At 33.0% G+C, this 21,356-nt stretch overlaps 1 protein-coding gene and 1 long non-coding RNA gene across 20 annotated transcripts in view; one reads left to right on the top strand and one right to left on the bottom strand.

Moving 5' to 3' along the window:
* The window catches only part of LOC118181616 (uncharacterized), a 976,960-nt gene that overhangs the window by 734,853 nt on the left and 220,751 nt on the right, over positions 1-21,356 (top strand). The window contains exon 1 of one of the 19 annotated variants that reach the window (XR_015039876.1): positions 3,549-3,771. The exons of 17 other annotated variants lie outside the window; for them this stretch is intronic. This is a non-coding gene — a long non-coding RNA (uncharacterized LOC118181616). Of the gene's footprint in view, positions 1-3,548; positions 3,772-21,356 lie in introns of those variants that run through there. One more of the 19 variants, XR_015039861.1, reaches the window with a different exon arrangement.
* LOC118179544 (U-scoloptoxin(01)-Cw1a-like) overlaps positions 1-21,356 on the bottom strand; it is a 143,582-nt gene that overhangs the window by 47,779 nt on the left and 74,447 nt on the right. The gene's annotated exons all lie outside the window — the stretch shown is intronic.

Below are 21,356 nucleotides of genomic sequence, written 5' to 3'. Positions count from 1 at the left end.
ATTTAATCAGCTTTGTGACAAAATATTTCGTCATTTTTCCACCTTGCGCGCATGATATTTTAAAAATGGCTAATGGTACATACTTGAAATTGGATGGAATTCTTTATATGGGCACTATTTTCTAACTGAACCAAAAATATGATGAATATTTTAATATTAAAAAATTTTATGCACGAAAATATTACAGATATTTTTAATAAAATACGTTTTATAAACTCAACTCCAAATAAAATAAAAATTTAACATGAAATTCTAAGTTTTTTTGGTTTACAGTAGTTTCCAAATGTTATAGAAGCTATATATAAACTATGGAATTAAATAATGCAACAGATAATTTTAAACTGTGCACGCAAGGTGGAAACATGACGAAACTTTTTGTCACAAAGCGGATTAAATTATAAAAATATTTGTGGCAACACAAACTTTCTGATTAAGATTTCAGAAAGCAGCTATATTATGTAGTGAGTCATAAAAAGTTAGAAGTAATTGCTTTTAAAATAAATAAGTTATCTCAATTCTTGCAACAGTCACGTATTCGAAGATCATAAGGGGTTTAAGGTGTATGAGCCCCCTTAACAAACTGTTTTCAAGCCAAAGGCTAGTTTCTGCCGTAGTTAATGGTGGGATACATATATCCAACACGCAGCGATTGACTTACTATAAACACACCTATTATTTTGGAAACCTTTATTACATGAAATGGATTTACATGCTATGGTACAGGGTAAAAATCATTCTTTTGCATAACCCAACATTATATATTGGGAAACTCGTATTTTTTTTCATTTCTCTGTGTTCATGTATGTAGAACGACATAGCGGCGTCTTGATTTTCCGATTATTGGACGAAATTCCCCAACATTCAGGAGATTCTAAGTACTTTTTAACCCAGTAGTAATATTTAGACTTATAGAGGGACCTATATGTCCATTTAGTAGTCAAATGGTTAAGAAATTTGTTGAGTCATAAGGATTTTTGAAACAATAGACCTGGGAAGGGAGCTTTGCCTCCAAACGAGTTTTATATATATACATATGTAAATATGTTATGTATATAATATATGTATGTAAGTATATTCTTGAAACGAGCAAGTACTAAGTGTAATTAGGGAAATATCCTGAATTGTAAAGCTTTTAAAGGAGAATTTCAACTCTTTGTATTGGCTAGTTCAAAACTCTAAGTTTTTGTTATACTATGTTATTAGTATAATCGTTAACGTCTGCTTACTTCATATTACAGTATCACAATTATTTTATTTTAAAACGAAATGTTCCAATACCATTTCCACGCAAATGCTGCTGAAACAGTATTGGGATAATTTGTTTTAAAATACAAAAATTATGATACTGTAATGTATGTAAATGCATATATCATTTATATCGGAAACTCTTTTATAATACATAAATTGTATAATACATAAATAATTATTTAAAATTAATTTGTATTATTTAAAATTATTAATAAGTACTTTATTTGATATTTCATTAGAAACAACTTTTATAAATAATTCAAAGATTCAAATATTGGCTAGAGCACGTTTAGATGATTAATTCGACTGTACGTTTTTCTCCTCTGAGACATAATTTATTTTTTCCAGCAGAATTCTTTACATGAAAACAAAATTATATGAAACATCTTACATTTATCGCAAAACCCTTTGTTCACTACGCAGGGAAGTAAACGTAAGTTGAGGAAATGCACGAAATATCTAAGAAGTAGCACATGATATTATTCCACAGTCAAACGATATCAGATCAGATCCATGCCTTATGTATACAGGCTAAGCTTGATGAAGATTTTGAAGGAATTCAATAGCACTCAACCGAAGAAATACGGTGGAGATGATAGCGATGACATGAGTAGCTTTCGCGCTAATCATTTAACCGCGTGAAATGGTCGAAAGCGTTCTCCTCCCCCCGCCCGACCTCAGCCCCTAAATATGTCCCACTTCCGGTGGCTTTTGTGCGCCCCTGGAAGAGGAAGTGTTTGAGGTCTAGGACAATACGAAGGGAGTTAACGAGGGTTGTTAGTTTTTCATTGTTGAGAAACAAAAGCGTAAGAAAGTTCCTTGTCCACGCCTTTTCGAGGATAAACACTACCTAAAATTGTATAATACCGCTATAATGCTCCACCATTTCGTCACAAAACCGTCACAAATAAAAAATGTTACAGCGCGAGAAACATATTTGACTGAATTCCTCAAAAATATGCGTACATTAATAAATTAGTAACTCAAAATATTAAGAATTTTGAAACTAATTTTCTTGTGAGCAGGGCTCGTGCCCCGAGTGTCCACCAATTAAGGGTTACCCTGAGAGTTAACTACTAATTACCAAAATTAGTTGCCACAGAATCAAGATCATTTCGTAACAGCTACTTTGTGGAGTTCCTCACTTTGTAATTCTAAATCACTGTTGGAAGTGAGGAATCTTACGAACTGATAAGCGAATAATCGTTTGAGTTCGTGTGACAGGAAACAACAAGATAGAAGGGTAAACTAACCCTTTATTATTCCAACTAAAGTTTAACAAAACTCCGTCTTAGAGTGTACAATAAAGCCGATACTTCGGCTTTGAACTTAAGACACTAAAAATTAACTAAACTAATCTTAACTAAAGAGATATAGCCGAAGCTATCAAAATTCTAACATAGTTTTTCCTTAACTTTAAAAGACCGCGAAGCTATCAGGGCCTAAAGTACGACCGAGCGTGATAATAGCTTACGAGAGAGTAGCCTAAAAAGGCGGACGCGTGCAGCCAGAATACCTGGTATCTCTCTCCCTAAGACCGCAGAACTTCGCGGTTAAATACTGTTCTTCCTCATTATGTGTTCAGACGTGATTCTAAAACTACGTTCTAGCCGGAAGTTGAAGTTAAGAATAGGAAAGGAACTTTAACTCAAAGTTTAAAAAAAGTTTGAACCGAGCGGTAAAGTCGCTGAACACTGGTAGTTCGGTCCGAGGTTAGAATCCCACGAACAGTCTGACTGCATGTGCGGTTTCGTGTTTTTTTCCCCACGTGTAATGTGCATGCGAGCCAGTTTTCCTCAGAAAGTCCTCCACGAAGGCATCCATCCCTGTAGGTAGATAGCTCTCGAGTGCTTTGCCATAATCGAATATTGTGTTTTCGTTACCTCGTTTTCCACCACTCCGTATACACGTCAAGGTTGCTAAACCAAACCTTTACGTGTATAGGAGATGGTTGAAAACGAGGGCTAATAACGAAAGGATGGTCAAATAGCTATTTCGGCTTCGGCCTAAATCAGGAATCAGTTGTCTTTCAAGATAAGACTGTTTTGGTTCATCCCCATAAAAACAGTTTTTCTATGCCTTTTCGTATTAACCGCCGATTTCCGTATTGCGAATTATACATATTTTAAAAATGTATTACTGACTGACTAAGATAAAGGATGCCTTCGTGGAAGATTTTCTAAGTAAAATTGGCTTGTATCCGCATCACACATGCCGAAAGCCACAGAAACGCCTTTACATGCAAGCTCGTTCCCTTGCAATCGAACGCAGGACAAACTACCTGTATTCAGCGGGGGCAATGCGCATGACAGCGTCATGTTGGTTGGTGGTTTCTTGTGCTCCGATTAAAAAGTCTGTATTTTGGTAATTATTGTGAAGTTCTTTGTGTAAGTGCATTATCATGAATGTATGGATATTCCGATGTGAATATTTCTACTTGGAATTGGAATACAAGCCGTATTTTTGAAGAAAAAGCGATTCTTAAAGTTGATGCACACGGAATGGCTCATTAGCATATCCTAAGTGAGTTTTCTGCTTTTATCTATTTACATCGACTATGTATATTGGATTTCACTATTAAATAGGATTGCTTATTTGTTTTTCTATCTCCATATAAAATTTTAGCGTTGTACTATATGTACTATATTTTTAGAGATATTTGAAATTTAGTTTTCGAATAGACATTAGGATTTACGTGGCGGACAATTGTTTACAATTGAAACGGTCGTATTTTGCACCTTATCTTTTAGACTTTCAGCCCTACTGTCAAAATTCTTAAAACGTTTTATCATCTACCAGGAAGGAGTAATTGATATTTTGGTGCACGTAATTCACAAGTCTTTCTGCCCGTCTGTCGATTTATTTGTTTATGCGTAGTTTATGCGTTTTAGTTTGTATTTGAATGATTTTAACTGTTTTATGCGAGTAATTGCTGATTTTAAGTGTTTTTAAGAATTTTTAACGACTTCAAGTCTGTTTTATATCATTTAAAGACCTTTTTGAAATTTTGTAGTATTTTTTAAAGTAAGAAAATTTTGAAAACTAGGATTTTTGGAAAGTAGATTTTTATAGAAATTATATTATTTTTACACTGATGATAAGAAGAAATTTAATTGATTTAATCATAAAGAGTTACTGCGGTCACAGTGCAACTTCCTCTTATGGCACCTATTGGACCTGCCCCTGGCACTGCAACAGCTTCGGGAAATTCAGATATCTTAGAGTCAGACTCAAGCAAGGTAGCCTCCTCGTTACACAGCGTCCCAATCTTAGCAGGCACTACGCCAAACGGCGGTCCTAGTACATCAGTAGTTCAGAGCTGCCTAAGCATACAAAGGTTATAGAGTTCAACTCTAACCCACACCATAGTGCTAGAGTGCAATTTCTAAATCTGAAAGTTGCTAATATACTCAAATTTGTAGACGGTCTCAGGGGCAGACATAAGGTCACGATAGCTGACACGGCCTTCTTTAGTGAAAGCCTAGAGTGATCCTGAATGTGCAAGAAGCTATCATAGCTCACAAGGAAGGAGATTTTAATACCCCACAACTAAGGACTGCTATTACACAGATCAGGCTAACGAGGGGACAAGAACTCCTCATTAGGTGCAGAGAGGGTTTAAGTTTATTAGATTACGGCAAAGCACTCGAGGGCTATCTGCCTTAAGGGAGGGATGCCTTCGTGGAAGACTTTTTAAGGATGGCTTGTATACACGTTACACATGAGGAAAACCACGAAAACACCCATGCAGCCAGCCCGTTCGCGGGATTCGAACTTCGGACCGAACTACTAGTGTTCATCGACATTACCGCTCGGCCGTTGGTGGGCCCCATTAGGTGCAGAGAAAAAGAGCAATTAGACCAACTCAAGAGGTCTATAGAAGAAAGGCCTCATTTGAAAGATTCTCTTGTTTTCCGTGTCTTTACGTCTTCTGGTGCAGTGCGACCAAAAGGACAGCATAAATAACTCATGTAAATATATATCAGATTTATTATCCATAAAATTTATTCTGTATGTAGTTCCGGGTGAATTGGCTACTCGATTATCCGGTGGAATGAATTTTTCTCCTGTGTTGTGAATTACATGTTTATTAAATACATTAACTGAATTATTACTCATAAAAGTTACTTTGTCGGGAGTTTCGAATTAACCGGCGATTCGATTATCCGGTGGAAGAAATATTTATCCCATATTTTGAATTAACCTAAATATTTACCTAATTTATTACCCACAAAAGCTAAATTTATATATTTTCCGAAAAAGCAGTCATTCGATTAAACGACAGAATTAATTTTCGTGCCGTACTCTGAAGTGCATGCATTATGTAAATATATTAGCAGTAGTTTTATTACCAGTAAAATGTATTTCGCAGGAATTTTCTAATTAACCGACCAGCCGATTATCCGACAGAATTAACTTTTCACCCTGTACTCTGAATTTCATGCATTTCTTAAATATATTAGCTGTCTTATTACCAGTAAAACGTATTTCGTACGCATTTTCAAGTTAACCGGCCACTCTATTTTCCGACAGAATTAATTTTCCCCCTGTCCTCTGAACAGTATGCATTATGTAAATATATTATCTGTTTCATTACCAGTAAAATATATTTCGTATGCATTTTCTAATCAACCGGCCAGTCAATTATCCGATAGAATTAATTTCCCCCCAATACTCTGAACTGTATGGATTATGTAAATATATTATCTGTCTTATTACCAGTAAAATATATTTTGTATGCATTTTCTAATTAACCGGCCAGTCGATTATCGGACCGAAGATTCTGTTCCATGGAGGGCGGAAAATCAAAAGTATTCCCTTTTATGAGATGAAACATCCACAAACTTGATTTTGCTTTGTCGGAAAGGTAATTTATCACAAAAAAAGAAGAAAAAAAAGCTTTTAAAAAACAGAGAAGGCAATATAAGAACGAGGTTTAGCGACTGAACATTTTTACCGGAAGAAGAAGAAGAAGAAGCATATTATGAAAGCCTCCAATTTGGGGGGGGGGTGGCTCATAATAAAAGCCTTTTTCAACAAACGAGGACTTACTTTACATCAACGGCTCCATAGCCCGGAGTTTTTATCCACAACAAAGGCGTATCAGATCCATTAAAAGGTGAAGTCGGTCAGCAAGCTGTGTGACCCCGTGACTTATGACCGCAGCCTTCTATCGCGCGGACGAACGGATGAGAAAGTGGAATTTGTGCACGCTTACGAGAAAAACGCGTTTTCCCGATGCCGCTACGAATCTTCGAAAGTAAATTTTAGGTAATCGTATTTCGTGACTATACAATTAAAACTAATTCTATTCTGTTTATATATAGAGAGAGAACAGAACATTCATCAGTTCATAGAAATTCTTAAAAAATAATAGCCTCTCTAATATAAGACACTTTGGGATAAATTTTAAGAAATTACATTTGATGAGAGCTGGTTTGAGTTAGAATTTATTTGTTTCACATTAGATAGACAGGCAATCCTAATTAATTGTAATATTTTACCCTAATATAGAAAAACAAATAACAATATTTTACCTTAGTTGCGAAAGAAAAGTTAACAATATTTTACTAGAGTGTAGAGTGAAAAATTTACAATATTTTACAGTAGTATAGAAAAATATTTAACGTAATTTTACCATATTGTAGCAAAATAAAATAAAATAAAATAAAATAAACGGCGTACAAAAAGAAAAATTAACAATATTTTACCATGATATATAAAGAAAAACTAACAGTATTTTACTAAGATACAGAAAGAAAAATTTACAATATTTTACCAATAATATAAAAGGAAAGACCAACAGTACTTTACCACAGTACAGGAAGGAAAATAACTATACTTGACTATGGTATAGAAAGAAAAGTTAGCAATATTTTACCACTGTACAGAAAGAAAAATTTTAAAAATTTTGCCATGGTATAGAAACACAGACAATATTTTAGGAAGAAAAATTATAAATATTTAGTCATTGAAACGGAATAAAAATTTTATTCATAGCATAGTAAGAAAAACTAATATTTTACCATGGTGCAGAAAAAAAATTAACGATATTTTACCATGATATAGAAAAAAACCAATAGTATTTTATTACAGTACAGAAAGAAAAATTACAATATTTTACCATGGTACAGAAGGAAAGACCAACAGTATTTTACCACGGTACAGGAAGAAAAAATAACTATACTTCATCATTGTAAAGAAGAAAAATTAACAATATTTTACCATGGTACAAAAGGAAAAATTAACAGTATTTTACCATGTGTACTTTGCTTTAAATAAAAGAGCCTCACTATTATGCAGTAAGTTTTATTGTCAAAATAATTGAGTTATAACAATGGAAATTTTCACATTGTTTTGCTGTTGAAAAGGTCTTTTAAAGCTTTTGATTGAGACTTAGTCTCAGTTAAAGTCAGAGCTCTATTGAGACTTATCAGGTTCAACTGAGACTTATCAGCGCTGCTTAAGGGAAGCCTCTTCAGCGCTTTCCAATTATCTCAATTTATCCCTTAAACTGGAATCCAAAAATTCAAGAAATCCTTAAATAAGCCCCCAATAGAAGGTTAGAAAATTGAAAGATAAAGTTAGGCGCTTTGACCTCCGTAATTTGCAGAATCTTTAGACTGTGTAAAAGAGAGCTGATTCTAAGAAATTAGGTTGGCTTCCTTACTTGATTAAGAAAAAGGCAGCAGACTAAGCCGGCTTCGAAGCTGGAGTCCTAGTAAGGACGACGTGGCATTAAGAAAACGTTTAAATCCAAGCTTGCAGATAAGTCCAGAAAGAAGGCAATTGTCATCCAAAGCTTGGAAATTAAGATACCAACTAATTCGAAAGCTCTCTTAGCCATATTTCTATAAGATACAAGTTTCCAGAAAATTTAGGAAAGACTTAAGCTATTTTCACATTCTGAACGTTGGCATTCTCAGATCAACAAATATACAATTCCATATAAGAAAAAAGCACAAACATATAAAAAATAAATGTGGGTAAAAGTAGGTATTAAAAAGAATTTAACTATTTACAGGTACATCCACACAGCATAAAGATGCAACATCGCTCCCTCCTTGAGGACTGCTCATCCCGGGCTGTGCAACCATTAGCACTAGGGACAACAAACCCTGTTACCGTAATAAGATGAAAGTTTATTGTACTACACTTCTTAGGCTTAGTATCCGCAAGATTACGAAGATACTCAAGGTACTCGCAGTATATCCCAGGATATTCTCGGACCGTTCAAATACAAACATCTTCAAGCTGTTCTCAGCGTTTCTCAGACATTCTCGGGATATTAAATTACGAATGTTCTCAAGCTATTCTCAGGAAATCCCAGGGCATTTTGGGGCCGGTACATTACGAAGATCCTCAACTATTCTCAGCCTGACCCAGGACATTCTCGGGTTGTTAAATTGCGAAAATTCCCAAGCTATTCCCAACATATACTGGGACATTGTCGGCATTTAAATCATGAAGTATTGGGAATGTCCTCATCGTCTCCCGGGACAGGACACTGCTGGTTAGACAAAGCGCCCTTACGACTCCCTTGTTATGAGGGTTGACCCTGGAAAGAAATTAATAAGCCGTCAGACGATACGATGTTCATTTTTACTGTTCATTTTGTGTGGACGGCAAGACACGGAACAGATGAAAAGGTAAGCAGATGCGTAAGTCGATTGTCTACGCTTTCACAAAAGATTGAAAAGGGGAACTTGATGACCCAGATGATTTCGCTTTTATTGGAAAGCAAATACCGATCACCGAACAAGCGATACTTCGATATCGGAAGCAGACGAGGGAAAATTGACAGCGTAACCGGAAGTTGAGTTCTCGTTGATGCTAAATAGATTTTCGAAAGGGTTAAGAAAGCGAAAAAGAACGCTGTGAAAGCAAATCAGACTCGCTTGCTGAACATAATAGCATTATTAAAAAGTAGATCTGTTTGTGATACTAAAATGCTTGTTCTGAATGCTTGTTCGTCGTTTGGTCTGTAAAAAAATAATAATAGACTTATTGCGGATTTGGAGTTACGCGTTTTAAATATAATTTAAATTATATATTTTCTGTTTCATGAGAAACAAAATTATAAAAATATTTCTTTCCCCCCATGGGTTAAATAGTACTTATAGCAAGACGTTATTTGTTTATATTTATCATTAAAACAAGGGAAATAATAGTCAAAATGTTATTTTATGTATATAATATTTATATACTTATTAGTTCAAAGGGGGCTTTGTACCTGAAGGACTATTGTTTTCGTTTTGCGATTTTGCGTTGAATCACTAGAAATGTCCGTTTCACTTTTCAAACTGTTGCCACCAATGTTAAAGTCCTGCATTATATTTGAAGAAATTAAATAATGAAAAATATGCATCAATGTATGTCTATTTCTCGCATTGCGATAAAACAATGGTACATAGAGCCATCGAATTTTGAATGACGTAATCCTCCTACGAATATGGGCATGTGGAAGACCAAATTGGAAATTTGGAATTAGTTTTATGATCGATTTCATATTTTGTAAAACTTTAACGAATTTTTGATTAACAAACTCGACGATTTAAAAGCGAGCTATGGCAACATTCTACGGGAAAAAAAAACCTTTTTATTTCCAGCGAGCGGAACTGTGTATCGGAAATTCTAAAGACAGACTCATTTTAAAATTATTTTGCGACATTGCTATTGAATTCAATTTTATGGTTTAAGTGCAAACATGATATTTAATAAATAAAGGTAACACACAAAACGTTGAAAAAAGTCGCTCATTCAAAATCTGAAACCCTTCAGATTTCTTTATAATATATTTTATTTATTATTTATTTAAATAATATGCAAATACTGAGGCTAGAAACGCTTAGAGTTCCTTAATTATTGTACGTGGAAATGAAAATGTGTTAACGCCTCCTAATGAGTCAACTCAATTTCATTTAATCATCAATAATTAATTTTATAGCTTTGTAAATTTGTTTGCAGTTTTTAATTACTGGTACAATTCTTTTAGCTATTATTTTCTTACATTATAATCGAAATTTCACATAAATTTTTACTTTTAATTTTAAAACACATTAATCCGGATTTAAAAATTAAATATTTTGATACATTATTTATATGCAAATGTAATATATGCTGTACATTATTTTTATGTGCATTTTATTTATGTGTGTATATTTTATATACGATTTTATTCATGAGCATTTATTGTATTTATTTCATATACATATTATATTATTTTTTATTTTAATTATTAAACAATATTTTTTATTTATTATATATCTGTAATACATTTAGAGGCAAATTATTATTTTATATTTTGTCTAATCTGATTTATTATTATATTTAGTAGGCACTTGCGCAGCAATCGCGTAAAATGTACTTAAGTTAAAAAAGTGGTTTCTCAAAAATAATAAATTAAATAAAATAGAAGAAGAATAAAAACATTTTAGAGCAATAAATTTAGAATCCTTTAAAGTTTTTTTTTTCGCAAACGGTATTTTTTTAAAAAAATGATAAACCTAAAGTGGTTTTTTTTTTTTTAACAAACGATTTGGTTTCTTAAAAATAACTCATATAAAATCTTTCATTACTTTTTCCGACAAAAAATGACTCTTTAAAAGTAATAAATGTAAAATACTTCCCTATATTTCTGACTAACAGCAATTCCTTAAAAGAATGAATCCTATACTTTTTTTTTTTTTTTTTTAACAAATGCTGACGTTTTTAAAGCATTAAATCTAAAATCATTCTGTTGTTCTTTAAGAAACGGTGGATCCTTAAAAACAGTAAATTGTAATTGCTTCAGCACTTTTTTTTAACAAACAGTAGTTTCAGAAAAGTATTTAATCTGAAAAATTCTTCAGCAGTTTTTTTAACAAACGAGGGCTTTTTGGGAGTAATAAATATTGAAAAATCCTTTTTGACAAATGGTGGTTTCTTACAGTAATAAACCTAAATTCTTTCGGCTTTCTTTTTTTACAAACTGTAACTACTTAACTATACTTAATTTAAGATTGTTGGGTTGTCTCCTCCCCCCCCCCACGATGAGTGTGATGGTTTAGCAAAAGTAATAAATTCAAAATCCTCGGTCGCAAGCACAAAATCCTTCGACTTTTTTTTTTTTTTTTTTTGGCGGCAAAAGATGATTCCTCAAGGATAATAAGAATCAAGAATATATAATCTTTCGGTACGGTCGGTAAGAATATATATTTCGGTACGGTTAATCCTGACAGATATTTTAACAAAGAATCTTGGCACAAATATAGAAAATAAATTAATTTATTAGGTCTTAAACTTTTACCAATTATTATTATGATTTACGTGTTCCGCGCTAAGGCACTACGCGCAAGGGAGGGATGCTTTCGTGGAGTAATTTTTAAGGGAAACTGGCTCGTAACCATCTTACACTTGGGGAAGCCCCACTTTGTTGACATAGCGCATCAGTTTCCATCAGTCATGCTAATCACCTGTTACCCACCTTATGTTTTCTCCTGGCATGTCCTAGGCTCCTCATCTGTTTTGTAAACCGAAATTACTAATTAAAACTTATGTTTCGCTTATACCAAGTACGCTCCTTTGATAAGCAGTCACGTTTTCTACTACGTAGCAAAAAATCTAAAATCCTTCTTAATTTTTTTTTTTTTTTGAAATGATAGCTTCTTAAAAACAGCAAATAAAAAAATAATAGATATTTTTTGATAAACTGTATTTTCTTAGAAATAAAAATTAATGCATCTTTCGATAGGTTTTTTTGGCAAACGCTCTTTCTTTAAAAGAATTAAACCTAAAATTCTACATGTTTTTTTTTCCCTTGACAAACGGTGGCTTTTCAAGAATAACAAATCTAAAATTATTTTCAGTTTTATGGCAAAACGATGATTCCTTAAAAATAATAAATAACTAAAATTCTCAAGTAGTTTTTTACAAATGCTGGTTCCTTAAAAATAAAAAATTTAGAAGCCTTCGACTGTTTTAATACACAGTGGTTCCATAAAAATAATAAGTCTAGAACCTTTCAGTAATTTTTTAGAAATTTTTTGGCTTCCTAAAAATGACAAGTTTTAAAAAATTCGATAAAAAGTTTTCTCCTTAAAAATTCGATATTTTTTTTATAAGTGGTGGTTACTTAAAAATAATGAATCAATAGAATATTTAATCCTTCAATAGAATATTTAACAAATGATGGCTCTTTAAAAATAACAAATCTGGAATCATTCGATAATTTTTGATAAATGGTGGTTACTTAAAAATTATAAATCTGAAATCCTTTGATAGAATTTTTAACAAATGACTGCTCTTAGAAATAATAAATCTGGAATCATTCGATATTTTTTGATTAATGAATAGATGGTGATTGATTTGATTACTTAAAAATAATCTAAAATCCTTCGATAGAATTTTTAACAAATGATGCCTCTTTAAAAATAACAAATCTGGAATCATTCGATATTTTTTGATAAATGGTGGTTACTTAAAAATTATAAATCTGAAATCCTTCGATAGAATTTTTAACAAATGACTGCTCTTCAAAAATAACAAACCTGGAATCATTCGATATTTTTTGATAAATGAATAGATGGTGATTGATTTGATTACTTAAAAATAATCTAAAATCCTTCGATAGAATTTTTAACAAATGATGGCTCTTTAAAAATAACAAATCTGGTATCATTCGATATTTTTTGATAAACGATGGTTACTTAGAAATAATAAATCTAAAATCCTTCGATAGAATTTTTAACAAATGATGGCTCTTTAAAAATAGCAAATCTGGTATCATTCGATATTTTTTTATAAACGATGGTTACTTAGAAATAATAAATCTAAAATACTTCGATGGAAGTTTTAACAAATGATGGCTCTTTAACAAAAACAAATCCGAAATCATTCGATATTTTTTGATAAATGAGTAGATGATGATTGGTTTGATTACTTAAAGATAATAAATCTAAAATCCTTCGATAGAACTTTTAAGGTATGATGGCACTTAAAAAATAACAAGTCTGGAATCATTGGATAATTTTTGATAAATGGTGATTGCTTAAAAATAATAAATCTAAAATCTTACGGTGGCATTTTTTAGAAATAACGGCTCTTCAAAAACAACAAATATAAAATCATTCGATATTTTTTGATAAATGATGGTTACTTAAAAGTAATAAATTTAAAATCCTTTAGTAGCTTTTTGTCAAAGATGTTCCTTTAGATATAATAAATCTAAAGTCCTTAAATATTTTTCTGTTTTTTTTTTATTATAATTTTATTTCATTACTTAAATCAGATTTTTATAAGTAGAGAAATTTTGTGCTGAAATTTTTAATCCGGCTTCCACGATGTTTAGTAATTTACCATTCGTTTCTAAGTTATCATAATCTGCATACCGCAACCAAGCACAAATCCGTGTTTACCACCCAAGCAAAATCTGGTTCCTACCGTTCCAGAATCCGACAGTTGCTTAACAGTGCATATTTTGCAACCGAATTATTCTTCATTTGCGAATGTCCTTCATTGTTTCGAAACTTCACACTTCTGTTCCATTCCATTCTTTTATGGCTTTTAGCAAATCCTTCCGTCCACACTCCTGCTCATATGACGCATTCATTAGCGGCGAATTAATTTTCCCCCTGACCTCAAAGGGACGAAGTAATTTCGAGCTTTTATGAGCAAAGTATCCTTGGCGGCCAAGGGGATTGGGGGCGGCTGCGGTTGCAGTTGGTTTTCAGAGTCCCTCACTTTACATTTTTTTTGTGTGTGTGCTCATCATCTCAAGCGACCCATATAGATCTGGTCGAGTTGAGAGATGGGTTGGCCTGCGTGGTGAACTTTTGACATAACGTCACTCACGAGAAAAGGGAACGGAATAAAAGAAATTTTGGGGAGTGAAGTTTAGATGTTAGAAGTCTTGCGGGAGGAAGGAAAGGTAAGCGTCAAGAATAAAACTTCCGGAAAAAGTGAAAGTTTAACGTGCAGGGGGGGGGGGGAGAAAGAGTCTCTGCGGTAAAGAAAAGTGTTTGAAAGGGCGGTGCTGATAAAACATTCTAGAAATAAACGTTTCGTGATCAAGTGTTTATTGTAAAATGTTTTCTGCCTTCTTCTAAAAAATGATTAAATAAATAAGTATCTAAACACATAAATAATTTCCAAACTATTCAGTTACTAAGCTATGAAAACATTCAGTTACATTTTCTATCAGTTGAAAGTTGATTTATATAATTTCTAATTCAAAGTAAATTAATATAATTTGTGATTGACAGAAAGTTAAGCCTTTGTGGCTCAGTGTTCCACTACACGGAACACCCAAATTGAATCGCTTCTGAAACCTTTAAATTCAACCGTAAATAGATAAAAATGCCTTTATAATATACTTTGAACTTTTCTTTTTAAACAGTAGATAGCAGCATATCACAAGGAGACACAGAATTTTCATTGATAATGTGTTATTAAAAATCCACTTTTTTTCAAGTAATTTTCTGTATTTTTTTTAATGATATAAAAAATTTTATTTGGAAAAAAAATTAGGCATAATTTTACTCGCTGTACTCCAAATTATTTGTTCTATATTTTTTTAAATCTTTCATACAAAAACCATACGCAGAATCATTGAATAAAACGGGGTGTTCCATTAGCGGGAACTCTGCGTCTTTAGCGGTCTCATGCTGTTACGAATCAGAACATCCGTCGTTTCTGTTTCCGTTTTTTTTTTTTTTTTTTTTTTTTTTTTTTTGGGGGGGGGGGGGTGAATGAATTCAAACATAGCAGTATTGAAAGGTGAGGTGTGTTTTGTGTTATGAAAGCCCTAATATTGGCATCTCGAATTTTTTGGGAGTAAGTTTTTAGGCGGGAATTTTATTAGTAGCTTGACTCATCTTTACTTAGACCTGCGCGAATTTTTTGCTGTCGCTTTTTAGTCTCATTCCCATTTATTTTCAATAATTGTGTAGATATTTTTCGTGTATGTATATATTATAGGCTTATTTTTCCTTTATTGTTAATATTAATCGTAGTTAATTTTTTTATTATTAATTTTCCATAAATGGCGCGGAGAGGTCTAACTCTTTCCGAAAATTTGTCAATATTTGTGTATATACGACTTTTGTATATAGATATTTATCTCATTTATCCGTATATATTCAAGAATATTGTGTATATCCAGGAAACCATGTATACAGCCATAATACAGAGTTTTTCATTCTTATACAAACGCTTCTACTCATTTTCGTGCTTCACTGCAATGCTCGCTTAGTCGCACTTTTAAAAGCTCTGGCGGCGCAGTGTTCCACCTCATGGAACACCCACAGAATTAAAACGGTAAGTGCATCTTTTACAAAATTTTAACTGTATACTCCTTTAGGTCTAAATAGACTGCATACAACATTTTTTTGTTGAAATTCCAACATTAACGTATAGTGCGCCGCAAAGGGTTAACGTAATTTGTAGCTGAAAGTGGTTGAATGTAGATAAATGTAAGCTGAATGGAATGTTGAAAGTAGATTGAATGTAGATAAATGTAAGCTGAATGGAATGTTGAAAGTAGATTGAATGTAGATTAATGTAATTTGTAATTAAAAGTAAATTAATGCAATGCTTTACTGATACGAAATAAATATAATTTATAATTGAGGCAGATTAAAATAATTTGTAACTGAAAGTAGATAAATATAATTTGTAGTTGAAATTATATAAATGTATTTAAAAGTAGACATTCAGATAAATTAATGTTTAATGAATCAGTTCTGTAACCGCCTTCTTCTCGCTCAGTGAAAGAAAAAATTCAGACGATAATCAAAAAGACCATGCTTTACATCAATCGAGGTCGGATGAGTTTTGCGTTCGAAATTCCGCCTAGTACACGTGTACATTGAACTTTCGAACCCCCCAGCCCCATTATAAGTATAGTCGTGTTTCAATTCTGTTTAGCATTGTTGGGGTTATGGTGTTGCGGTGCTAGTTTTAGTTTTGTAGAGGAGGAGGTGTAGTTCTATATGATCCCGCTGGAATGCCGCTGGGATGTTCGAAATCCTGAGGTTCTCCTTGACCCGGAATGGAGCATCTTCACTCCCTGGAAGGGGATGGCATTCTTAGAAATGCAGTCAGCACAGAAAACTAGATTTTCCCGAAATTATGAAAGGGGACAGTTTTTCTTGTACACCTCAGGCGACGGCTAATGAAAAGTAGTTGGCCAATTCTGTATGCATTGCGTCCACACCCCACAGAAGTCCTTACTTGAGCTTTATTTTCGCAATTATTCCTCGTACACATAAAACTCTCATTATAAAAATGATTTCAGTGACGCACATATTCCAGTTTTGGCATTTTGAAACTAAGAAGAAAAGTAAAAATTTCAGTTTTCAGCCCCAGAGGGCGTTAGCCCAAATGGGTTATTAGTCTCGAAATGTAATTTGGCGAAATATCATTTTTCAAATTGTTGCCACGAAATGCCTTGTATTGTATTACTTTTAAAGAAATTAAATAATGAAGAATTTACACGAATATCTGTCCTTCACACTTGAAAAAAAAGCGACGGTACCTAGGACCGTCAAATTTTAAATGACGTCATCCACTACCCGTACATGTGCACCTGGAAAACAGAATTTTAAATTTCGAATTATACATTTCATATTTAAAAAAAAACTTTAATGAAATTTTAGTAAATTTGAAAGCCAGCAGTGGCAGCACTGTACGTATTAAAACATTGTTATCTTCAGCGTGTGAGACAGTATTTCGGAAATTCTAAAGATATACTGTTTTTAAATATTTTGTGGTTTTGCTAATCAACTAAATTTTAACTGGCGTGAGTAAGGAGAGCGTGATAATTAGTTAATAAACTCAATGCAAAAAACATTACAAACGTTAATCATAAGAAGGCAAAAAAAGTTCTGCAAGCAATCTCACTAAAGAAAGCCATAAAATAATATGATAAACTGAGAAACGATTGAAAAAAAAATAGAAACAATACAATAACTTCATCGAGAATTCTAAACACATGCTGCTGTTAAGCGTTTGTAATTTTGTTGTTAAATTGTAGATAGTGTAAGGGCGAAAAAAATTATGCTTAATAAGAAAATGATGATGCAAAAAAATTATGCAAAAAAAATCACGATGCTGAATTTTTTGCTAAGAAAGGCAAAAAGAAAACGGGTTATCGAAAGGGAGTGTAACAGCAAACTGGTAGACTTAAAAAAAAAAAAAAAAAAAAAAAAAAAAAAATCTGATGTGGACACCACATGATTTCCTTGTACGGAAAATTAAATTATACGCATTTTTTTTCCTTGACTTTCATTTAAATTGATTGGACTGAATTAAACCTACTTCGTCGACAGCGCATAAACCACAATAGAATAAATGCACTCTTTAAAATTCACTATATTTGTTTACTATAACGACACTCTGAATGCACAAAATTTATATCATTTGAAGAATTATCTTATCGTTGCCACATGTTCTATTCAAATACTATATTAAAGCTAGAACGATGTATAAAAGAAATTAAGCAAACAAAACAGAAAAGAAACAGTTTTTCACAGACGGTTGAGTATTTTTCATTCAATTAATTCAGTTCTCACTTCGCGACAAGGCAGAAATACATAAAAACTCAAAATATCTGTATTAAAAATTACGAAGTAAATCTTAAACACTTATTTCCTCGAAAAAATTCCAGAAGGGATTAAGCATGATTTAATTCGCAATAATAAATGAAAGCACTATTTTTGTTGTTGCGAAGCTTAGTCTCTCTAGATTGGCAACAAATCTACAATTTTGCTGTTTCAAATGTAAACAAATATGTCCGCCATGTTATTTAAAACTTAACCGCACTTAAACAGCTTTTAAATTGTTGATAATTGTACAAATATTGCTTCCAGAATTACGAAAGGCATAAAAACCTTAACCGGAAGATAAGAACAACATAATTCAATCATTTTTAAAGCAAAAAATATACAATTTACAAACATATAAGAGTAAAGATACTGAGATTACCGAGCCGGGTAACAGAGTGGATATATATATAAATATAGTATTTATATATGTTTGGTGCGGCCGATTGCAACCAAAATACGAGGTGCACATCTACATGTTATAGCAGTCCTATATATAAAATTTCAACTTTCTGAGGCTACTCGTTTTCGAGTTATGCGAGATACATTCGTACAGACGCCACGAAAAATTCTCTTCAGAATTAATTTTAAAGCAGTTTTATCATTTTTTTTTTTTGGAGGAAACGAGTATTTTATTCTGTCCTTACGTACAGATATCACGCAAAAACATCGTTAAATTGCATTCGATAGCGGTCAAAATGAATATTTTCGTTGAAATATGCTGCCTGAAACTTTTCGCGATTACAATACTTCCTTTATACTTCGTACAAGGAAGTAAAAACCTTAAAAACCGCTTTGGATGATCCTTCAAATCTGAACCCTTTCAGCTTTTTTTTAATACTATATAAATTATATTTAATTCCTTATACGGTCCCCTTGTTAATACAGTTAATTAGTTAGGTTAGGATTAATCGCTTGCGTGGCTATTTGTCTAAAATAGCTATTATAAAACGGAAAATTTCATTTAATTGTTATTACATATTACTATACGATTCTATCGAATAATATGCAATAAAATTTTATTTTGAGCTAAAAGTGTTCTGTTACCGTAAAGACGAGCAATGCTTAAACTGTACGCTGTTTAATTATGTAAGTACGAGAAACATATATAACAAAAAAGAGCTTAAACTTAATATGCTTCTTTTACTATTACTATATAATGCGATGCATAAACTTATTAAACTTCTGTTACTGTATAATTAAGCAGTGCTCAATTTGAGCGCTGCTTAATTGTGTAGGTACAAGAAACGGATAACAAAACAGAGTTTAAACTGATTGTGTTTCTTTTACAGGGCCGCCGCGTGGGGATGGCGTTCACCGCACAAGAGCGCCTGGGCCAGGGGGGCGACAAAAGTTATTCTTATCACAAGAAATAAAACACAATGCTGACTTTTACCTCTTAGATATGCATACAATATCATACAATATCACGCAGTAGTTACATTTTAAACTACTAAAACATCATTTAAAACTTTTTAATCACGCACCAGAAGGTTCTGGTAATTTCCGTTTTCTCGAGATTTCTGTAAAGCAAAAGATTAGAATTACGGTCACAATGGTCAATTACATTTATTCAGTTAAAATATACTCCTAAATTACCAGATACTACTAAATTACCAGATTACTCCTAAATTACCAGATACTCGAGATTACTCCTAAATTACCAGATACTCCTAAATTATGAAAGAGGACATTTTTTCTTGTACATCTCAGGCCACAGCTAATGAAAAGTAGTTGGCCAATTCTATATGCATTTGCGTGCTCCAGTATTTTTACGTTTTCGGCGTAGCTTCTCTTAAAACTCGTCACGCGCTGTATTACACGGGGAAATAAAACGATTTTAATTACAATTCTACTAAAAATTGCTAACTGAAATACAAAATCCGGAACAATATATTCGTTAAGTATCTCCAGATCTAGGTGTCGTATATTATTGTGTTGTCTTATTCATCTGTAGCTGCTCTTATGTATTGCTGAGGTATTTACTTACTTCTGCGACCTATCTGGTGGAGCAAGTGAGGTTTTGCATATCTTTTCTTCAATAAAAATAACAACAATAAACTAATAATGGTTATAAAAAGTTAAAAGTAGTTGCGTCATGAGGAGTGAGTCCAAGAGCAGACGCATAAAACGCTAGCTCAGCGGCAACAGAAAAAAACCTTAACAAACTCTCTGATGCGAAGTTGCAATCTAAATCCTTTCAGACTTTTTCTTTTTCCTTTTTTTTTTAACAGTACGTTCTTGTTTTGAGTGCTGTGTTATTTTACATAGCCAAATAAACTTGTCTACGAATTAAATTGCTTCAAAGCATAGTTATAAAACATATATTAATTATCAGTTTTTATTTATTATTATAACACATTTTATTCTCCTTTTCTGCAATTTTAACTGCAGTCGCGATAACCGTCAATGGAGTAAACCGCGAGTGTGTTTCGGTAAATCTTCAATTGCTGTAGCTGCTTTTATATTACAAGCCATGATACACATGCCAAACATTTTTGCTTCGAAAACAGCAGGCCATTATGTCCAAGGCGAAAATATTTCAAACACGTGACATCAATTGTCACCAGAAGAATATTCTCTCATAAATTTAAAGTTAAAAAGTATTGAATATAATAAAAAAATAACCTTAAAACCCTCTTCTCCTCTTGTCAGCGGCAAGGGCAGATGCGATATTTATCATATAAATGCGATATTTATCATATAAATATTATCTTTACAACTACAACATTATTATTTACAATGATGGAATGGCAGGCCGCGGGAGGCATGTGGAAAAATAGCTGGTCTCGAATGGCATGCGGGCATCGAAGCAAAATTATTATATAAATGCGAATACGAAACCCCACATGCCATTCGTGAATCCTGCTGCATATCCCCACGGTTATACGAAATATTCCCCACGAAACAATATCTCCTCCTGCTGCTCCTCTCTTGCTGCTCCTCTTCCTGCTGCTCCTTTTCTGCCCCTTCTTCTACTCCTCTTTCTCCGGCTCCTCCTACTGCTGCTCCTCTTCCTGCTGCTCCTCTTCATGCTGCTCCTCTTAATGCTGCTTCTCCTGCTCCTCCTCGTGTTGAGGAGCAGCGGGAGGAGGAGCAGGAGAAAGAGGAGCAGCAGGAAGCGGATGAGCAGGAAGAGGAGCAGCATGAGGAGGAGCAGCAGGAAGAAGAAGGAACAGATAATTCCTCTTCAACAAGGACAGATAATTATAATTGATTAAAATATTCGATAACAAAGATAACATTTATTTTCACGAAACTTATGATAGCAATTAAATATATATAAACCTTGGTTTTATGTTGGCAATGTTTCGTGGTGTAGACTTACTGGGGTATCCCACCACGTTAAATAATGAAGACTCATCCCAATATATACAGTACCTTATGGGTGATGCGGAAATCTGTGTGTGACAGATTCACTGACTCGCACTGTATTTCCTGACTTTAAATTAAAAAAATTTACATTAATCATCAAATCGAAATTTTGCGGTTTCCGATTGACTCAGCTTTTCCATTATACGTGAGTTA

Source organism: Stegodyphus dumicola, chromosome 2 (assembly GCF_044657685.1).
Source record: "Stegodyphus dumicola isolate Sdum_Otavi_A_Nest chromosome 2, ASM4465768v1".
NCBI lineage: Eukaryota > Metazoa > Arthropoda > Arachnida > Araneae > Eresidae > Stegodyphus > Stegodyphus dumicola.
This window is presented reverse-complemented; position numbering and strand designations above follow the sequence as displayed.